Below are 8,202 nucleotides of genomic sequence, written 5' to 3' on the forward strand. Positions count from 1 at the left end.
ACCCCTGAAGGAAGTCACAAGTTGGAGGAGTCTGAAAATTCACCACTTGTCAGCAGAGACTGTGTGCAAGAACTGTCCTGGGCCCCTCCAATGTCAAAGTGCTTCCTGTTGCTACAGAGATAGGCACACTCATAGGAGAATGAGATCAAAACTTCTACAAATAACAAGAACAGGCATAGTCCCCTATATAAAACAAAAACACATAAAAGATGGAGACTTAATGTCAGGGCTTAGGCTTGAGCCAAGCTTGAGCCAGCCAAATAAATCCCTCACTGCCTCTGGTACCAGACAGAGGACACAACTCTGTATCCTTATAATCACAGGTCCTGGTGGAACAATGTTCTAATGAGGGACAAGGGCAAAGGAGGTGAAGATAACCCAGCCAGGGAGCAACCATATCTAAGCCAATGACAGACTGAATACTTAATGAACATAGCCTTGTCCACACTTGGTTTTTCACAGCCTTCTCTGGTTCCTACATGTAATGGATTCAGTACAACAAATAACATGTATTCTCAAAGTTTTCTGATTTTATTTTCTCTTTCAAAGGAGAATGTTCCTCTCCTTTAATGAACCCATCAACCACACCTCATAGCTAGAATTTACAGAACAAATCCATATTCAGATTCTCATTTTCAACAGGGAAGTAAGAAGTGGCAGCACAGTGCAACATAAAGTTAAGACAGGGGTAGAAGCATGCATGGGCTCTCTCTAGTCCAGTGAGGAGGTCCACGGAACAGGATAGAGGAGAGTGTGGCTATGGAGTCGCTAATCAAGACCTCCAGAGACAAGCAGGAAGCAGGTCTGATTTTATTGCAGCAGTTACCTTGTATATATACTCAGGCAGTAGCTAAGTAGATTATAGGCAGCCACCGATACAATTTCTGGCCACCTGTCCTTGCAGTGAGCAATTGAAGAGTGGACCATGGAGCAAGCACAGGGACTGCAACATGCAGCTTCACGCCCAGGGATGTGCCTATAGGGTAAGTGGATTGTCACTTACGCGCCTAGCACAAGGGGAGTGGTTTGCCACCAGATGCCCTTAACATACGCCATGCATGCAATACTCCATGCACTTGTCCACACAGAGGCATCCCAGCCCCGTGTCTGCTGGAACAGGAAAGTCTACAGGGGAAGAGAACACAGATAAGTGTGCGGCAGGGGTCTTGATGATCAGGGATGGACTACTCTTATTTCCTTACATTATGCTGATAGCAACACAGACACATAGATATAGTCAGATGTGAACTTCACAATGAGAAATCAGGAGCTCTTGAAACCATCATCAGGATGGAGAGATGTGAACAAATCTTGTATGGTTCAATTCTACCCATGACAGCTGTTTTGTGCTGTAGAATAAAGTAATCATGAACAAATCAGATCAGTACCTATAAGTGGCAACATTCTGAAAGGTTCAAATTTAGAGAGTCCCTGTAACCCAGTCATGTCCTCTTTGCCCCACCTTCTTTCCCTCTTCATGCTTTCCAGTGACTCACCTCTTCAAGTTGTGAGTGACTTATCAGATCCCACAGGAGATATGGCTAAAGGAGAGATTATGGAGTGGGTTAACTCCCCCATGGACTCCCAAATACACTATCCCAAGGGTCTTAGGATCAACCCCTTTAAACTTACAGGCAGGCTGAGCATAGCTCTCTCTTTTTCTACCTTTACAAAGAAAATGAAATCCTGTGAGAGACCTAGGAGGAGACAAGGCCAAAAGGGTACAGGAATGTGCAAATCCTAGACCTAGGGAAGTTTCCAGAACTGTAATTGCAGACCCAGGGAAGGATCAGAAGGCACAAGGACAGGAGGTATGCAGGAACTGAACCAGTTGTCCTCCTGAAAGTCTAACCTCAGCAGGGCTTTCTCTTCTGACTTCTGGCTTTTGGGAAACAAGTCTGCATCACTACAATAACCAGGTGATAAATTTGTCCTTCATTTTCACATTGCTTTACAGTAATGTAAATATCAGTAAACAGGCTCCAAGCTGGGTAAGCACCTGTGTGTGGATGGTACTTCCCAGTCTGTGCTGATCATATTCTGAAAGTCACAATCCTGAATGCTAGAAACTCATGTGTTGAATTCTGAAACATTTAAGTCTCTAAAGTCTAAAATCTTAAAAATCATAACCCTGAACAATTAAAACCCCAAATGTTAAAATGCTGAAAGCCGATTTCCCACTGTAAATTCCTTTGTGGGAAAAAGGCTATTTATATTAGAGGGGTAGAAAGCAAAATTCTGGGGAATTGGCCAAGCAATAAAAGCTACAACAAAAACATGTATAAGAGTGTGTCATTTGTCTACATTGGCATCTCTTCAGCTGATGAAGCTTTTAATGAATTAAAGATGTTTTTGTGTGAAGGAGCCAGTGATGTTACTGATAATTATGTACAGATGAAGATGTTTATTTAATGGTGTACAATCACCAGTATTGCTTCTGCTCAGTTTGTGGTGTTTTTGAGTGCATACAGATGGGTTTCCACACACCCCAAACAACACATAAGTGTGGCACAGCAGACTGCAAAAATTAATAGGGAATTATTATATCAGTGTATATCAAATCTTGGAAGAATTCAAAAACAGTATTGCCACATTAAAAAAATGAATGTGAACATATTCTCCAAGAAAAGCCACAGCTTAAAAGAAAAAAAAAAGCCACTACTCATTATGATATGAGACTTCAGAATATAGATAATGATCATGAAATTGTATCAGTTTTTATGAACTATGTCCATTAATTATTGTATTCTATCCCTGTAATTTTTTTCATATTTCAAGTTCTTCTTAGTTTTCCCCCACTATTTAAAACTATCATCATTATTTAAATTTTTTTCCTGTTTTTTATTTTAACTTTACAACATCTAATAATGGAGGTATAAACTGTATAACGCTTTCAGAGAGTCTCAATTTATTTTATGATTTTTGCAAATGTGACTGTGAAAGTACATTATCAGAATGTTGGCTGTGTGTAAGCATTGTAACATGTATGTAAAAACACTGAAATTTTCTTGATGAATGAAGAAATGTCCTTTTTGTATATCTACATTTGTGAAAGACAAAAACTTCTCAAGGTTTTGACTTTCTTTTTGATAACTGAATATTTGATGGTGATTTCTTGTACATTCTCATTTACCTTGTCAAAAGATTTAGGTTGTATAATACAGTATTTCAGATTACTGCAGGTATAATGCTGGGATACACAGTTACTAACTATAGTGATAGGTATTCACACATTTTGCTTGTTCACCTATTTAGGAATAAGGTTCATCTGCTCATAATTGTTATACTTGTGCAACTGTTGTTAGTATAGCTGCACATTTATTCATTCAAAAATATGTTATTGCATATTTAATGGTGTAAAGTAGATTCTGACATGTTCTGTCATGTCTCTAAAATAAATCCCTTTTGAAAATGCTAATAAATGTCTTTCAGTGAATTAAAATTAAAGTTTTTTTTCCCAGACTTATAGTTTTGGAGTTTTAATCTTTTGGAGATTTAAACATTTGAGATTATGGCTTTCAGTATCATGTCTTTTGTGGGTCAAACCCTTCTTAGTTAAAAAGTCAAGAAAAACTACCTGGGGCTTGTATCCCCACTGGGAAAGAAAACTGAGACCTCACCCTTACCCTACCTGAGTTCTTCTTCCTCCACATCATAACAACAGCAACAACTCCAAGGAGAACCAGGCCAGCAACCATTACCACAAAGGNCTCTCTGGTACAGCTTTTGGAAACCAAGTTGAACTCATACCCTTTTGGATCAGAGGGAGGACAGTATTCTTTACTTGCAAGAGGCGCATGGGGGAATGTACAGGAGATCTCCAATGCCCCGCTGCCACTGATACCTGCGCGCTGCAGCGTCTCCTTCCCGTTCCCCAGGTGCTTGCGGAGTGTCTCCACGCACCCCCATTCCAGGAAGGCCCTGTTTGTCTCTGTCACTCCCTCGGCCTCCTACTTGTGCTGGGTGATCTGAGCTGCCATGTTTGCCACGGCCCAGGAGTGTAGGTCCTCATTCAGAGCAATGTAATTGATGCTGTCATAGGCGTACTGCCAGTACCTATGGAGGAGGCGCCAGTCTGGTCCCACGTGGAACCCGTGCACCCTCTGTAAGGTGTGAGACACTGATCCAGTCCGCCATTAGGTTCCCCCCACTTACTCCCGCCCACGCTTCAGACGACTGGAGGTGACTAGTGAGATCTTTTCCATACCCGAAACAGTAAATGAAACCAGAGCCCCACATTTTTCATAGGTTAAAGAAGATGAGCGGGTCTCACACTATTGCCATGAGTCTCAGACCATGAGGAGATTCTGGAGGATTTGGCAGGGAAGTGGGAGAAGAGGAGGGGTTGTTACTTGGAACCTTGGCCAGAGGTCACTCACCTTCCTTGCTCTGGTTGTAGTAGCTGAGCAGAATCTTCAGGCCATCTAGGTAAATCTGCTGTAGCCCTCTAGCATATTGTGTCCCCCGGTGCCAATACTCCCTCCCCTCCAGCTCCATCCAAGACGTCTGTGGCTCCATCCTCCCAATTGAGGCGTGGAACTCAAATCGCAAGAAAGGCGTGTGGTCTACTTAGCCTATTTCCATGATGTGAGTCTCCCCGGAGGGGTCGCCACAAGGCAGTGATGAGAAACTTTAGAGAATGGGAACCTGGGGGAGGGGAGCGATTGAGACCTAGCGCGGGACCTTGGGTCCCAGGCTAAGAAAGCCTGGAATGAAGTAGCAGGGCTCCAGGGCTTGTGAGATGGGAAGCGCGGCGAGGCAGAAGGGAGTGAGGGAAGGGGCCACTCACTACTCAGGAGATGGGGACCCAGGGAGGGGTGTGGGTTTGTGGTTAAGAAGACCCAGCTTCCCAGAGTTCTGCGTCGGCTCAAGGTGGTCTCCTTGCCTCTCCCCAACAGAGGTCTTTTTTTTTTTTTTTTTCCCTGATCTCCCACTCACCAGCCCAGGTATCTGTCAGTGCCAGGGCTCCCAACAGCAGTAGGAGAAGGGCTCCATGGCTCTGATCCTTCCAGTTTGGGGACAATCAGTCCCGCTCCCTCCCTTTGGATTTCATAACCAGGAACCGAAGGCCTCGCTGACTGGCTTCTCTATGAATCCTACCCGCAATAGGGGTACTGGGGCCCTATCACGAGTTCCAGGCAGAAGCAAAAGTGAAAACTGAGGAAATCCCCAAGGTATTTCCCAACTCTAGGCTACTTTACACACCCTCTTAGGTCCCGGGACCCTGAGAGCCATGCCAGGGACCTGGGGATTTTGCCTAGTTTAAGCTCTCTACTCTTGCCATGAAGACTTTTTAGGCACTTAGTCTTTCAGAGTCCTGCCTCAGGTGCTAAGTCAGCAGTTCTTAAACATTTTGGTTTCAGGATCTCTTAATTCTTAATTTTTAGGAATTAAGTAGGCTCCCCAAGGTAATTTTGTTTATGTGTATTATAGTTATCAATATTTATCACATTAGAAATTAAACCTTTTAAAAATAATCTATCTATCAAATTAATAACTTATTGCGTGTTAACAGAAAAATAGTTTTAGAGAAATAACTATTTTTTAAAAATAAAGTAATAAAGTGGAAGCTGGACCTTCTTTACACTTTACATTTTTATAAGTCCTTTTCATGTCTGTTTTGTTAGAAGACCTATGTACTTTTGTATCTATTTCTGCATTTAACCTATGATTTTGATTGAGATATATGAAAAAAGCTAACCTCATACCAGTATGTAAGAGGAACCACTTTTAATAATGTTTTTGGATAATTGTGGGTATTCATCTTTGAATGAATACCTAAAATGACATGTCAACTTCTTAAAGGTTATTTGCAATGCAGATCCTGAAGCATTGTCACTGAACTTTTGAAATTCTGTTGAATTAAAATGTATAGATGTGTCTATAGATTTTAATGTCAGTCAGATATACAAGTCTAAATAATCATAGTTTTTCTGTCATTCATTCTTTCAAGTAAAAGTGATATTCTATAAAACAAACTGATACTGTTTATAAAATGATTTCATTGACATAAACATCCCAATTTGGGATGTAGTAGGCTTTATGCATATTTCCCATTTAATCATATAAGATATTTTAAAAAATGTGAACCCTAGACTAGAGATTTACTGTAGTTAATATTTTTTAATCCTTCAATCTGGACATGTTTAAATGAAAGTGACTTCTTCTTCTTCTGTAATTAAGAGGTGGTAAAAAATATTACAATAACTACTCTTAACATTTAGTACTGTAGCTCCATTCTTGCTGAATTTTATTTCATTGAAAATAATGTTTTAGTAAAGTTATAAAAATAGTTTTGACCTTGTGGATCCTGTGAAAGGATCTCAGAAATTATAAGGGTTCCATATACAACACTTTGAGAACTGTTGCTCTGAGTAAACCACAGAGAGTACTCCACTGCCCCCATCCTCTTTGCCACTTCATTTCCCAGAATTTCTCTTCTTTAGATGGATTCCTGCTTCTCAAACTTCGTGCTCTATCCCTGGACTCTTCTAGAGGATAATTCATCCCCTAAAAAATTGATGTGAACAAAGTGTCTTCAGTCTGAGACTAGAACTGAAGGAACATGTGTTTTTCTTTTTGGAACTGGGGACACTTTGTTTTTAAAGGCATTAGATAAGAGATTCACTCATGACCCATTTCAGTTCTATGTATTCATACTCCAGACAGAAATCTTATGCAATCTGTTCAAGAAATAATATTGGCCCTTTCATTTTAAATGGATCTTATTTACTTAACCTGTGGCCCAGATAGCATCAAGAGCAGTTAACTTAGTCCATGAGGTTGCTATATATAACAAATGTACTATACACTGGGTAGCTTATAAACAATAGAAACTTATTTGTCACATTTCTCAAGGTCAGGAAGTTCAGAATCAAGGTTTTGGACAATCTGTGTGGTGAGTACCCTCTTCCTCATAAATAGCTGTTTTTTTCCACTGTATCACTGAATGGTGAACAAGGGGCTAGGGAGATTTTATAATGAATGGGATTAGAACTATCATAGAACTTTTGTAAGAGCTCTGCTCTCATAATCCAATCACATACAGTAAATCCCACTTACAAATACCATCTCATTGGGGATTATCTTTCAACATATGAATTTTGGGGATACATAGACTTTTAGTCATTTCATTTCAGCATTGTTGTACAAGAAAACATTCTAAAATAATTAAATTGTAATCAATCTGCAGTCCAGGATGATAACCACAGTTAGCATGTGGTTATTGAGCACCTGAAATGTTGCTAGAGTGCTAAACAGTTCACTTTTTAAATTTTATTCATTTTAAATATAAATAGCCACACGTAACTACTAGATATCGATTTTGACAGTGCTTATCTGAAGTCTTCAGTTTACAATCTCCTATTCCAAAAAAAAAGACACATTGTGATTTATAGATTGAAGTACAACCCTCATATGGTCCATGAATGATTGGTTTCAGGGCCACCCCCCAACCCAGGGATATAAAAATTCACAGATGCTTAGGCCTCATAAAATGTTAGGTGGGGGAAGATGGCAGAAGTGAATTGAGCAGGAAGTCCCAATGATTTCCTCACAACAAAGAAAGGAGGCAGAGAATAAAAGCAGACTTTAGAGGTGGGTGATAAAATAAATGCTCTAAGACTCAACTACATAGTCTGAGACCTGGAGAGTCTGAAAAGTTGGTTACCAGAGGAGAAAACAAAACTCAAGAGTATTCTAACCTGAACCTGTGGATTATGTGTGTGTGTTGGGCACATCAGAGAAAGAAAGAGAGAGTGGTGAATGGACATTCTTTTAAACTCACTCACTTAAAACAATTGTTGAAAAACTGTTGAAAAGATTAATAAAATTTAAAATTCAGAAAGTACTTTAAAATAGCACAAATCACTTACAACCAAATCATAAAGATGAAGCTGAGGGTGTGGTGCAGCCATCTTTTGGAGCCTGCAGCCCACCAGTTGTCCTCTTAAATCAGCACAACATCTTTCCCTACCTACACAGCTGCAATGTAAACCAGAGGGAAGCCCCCACTGCAGTAGGCTCTTTTAAGAATCTGGACAGAAATTACTTCTAGAGGGACCTCTACTAGCCTTAAGTCTCTGAAAGTCCCTCCTTACTGTCCAATTCCCCCTGAACAAAGGAATGGAGTGAGCTGGTGGGGACCTGGGCTGAGGAAGTGTACCTCACCCTGCTCAGCCTCCTGGGACCCAGGCAAGGGCG

The 8,202-nt window shown here is 40.6% G+C and overlaps 1 pseudogene; it reads right to left on the minus strand.

Annotated features, from left to right (window-relative positions):
• Positions 1-1,003: 1,003 nt before the first annotated feature.
• On the minus strand, positions 1,004-7,916 carry LOC107133677 (annotated as a pseudogene).
• Between the last annotated feature and the right edge of the window lie 286 nt (positions 7,917-8,202).

This window comes from Marmota marmota, unplaced genomic scaffold (genome assembly GCF_001458135.2).
Source record: "Marmota marmota marmota unplaced genomic scaffold, marMar, whole genome shotgun sequence".
Classification (NCBI taxonomy): Eukaryota; Metazoa; Chordata; class Mammalia; order Rodentia; family Sciuridae; genus Marmota; species Marmota marmota.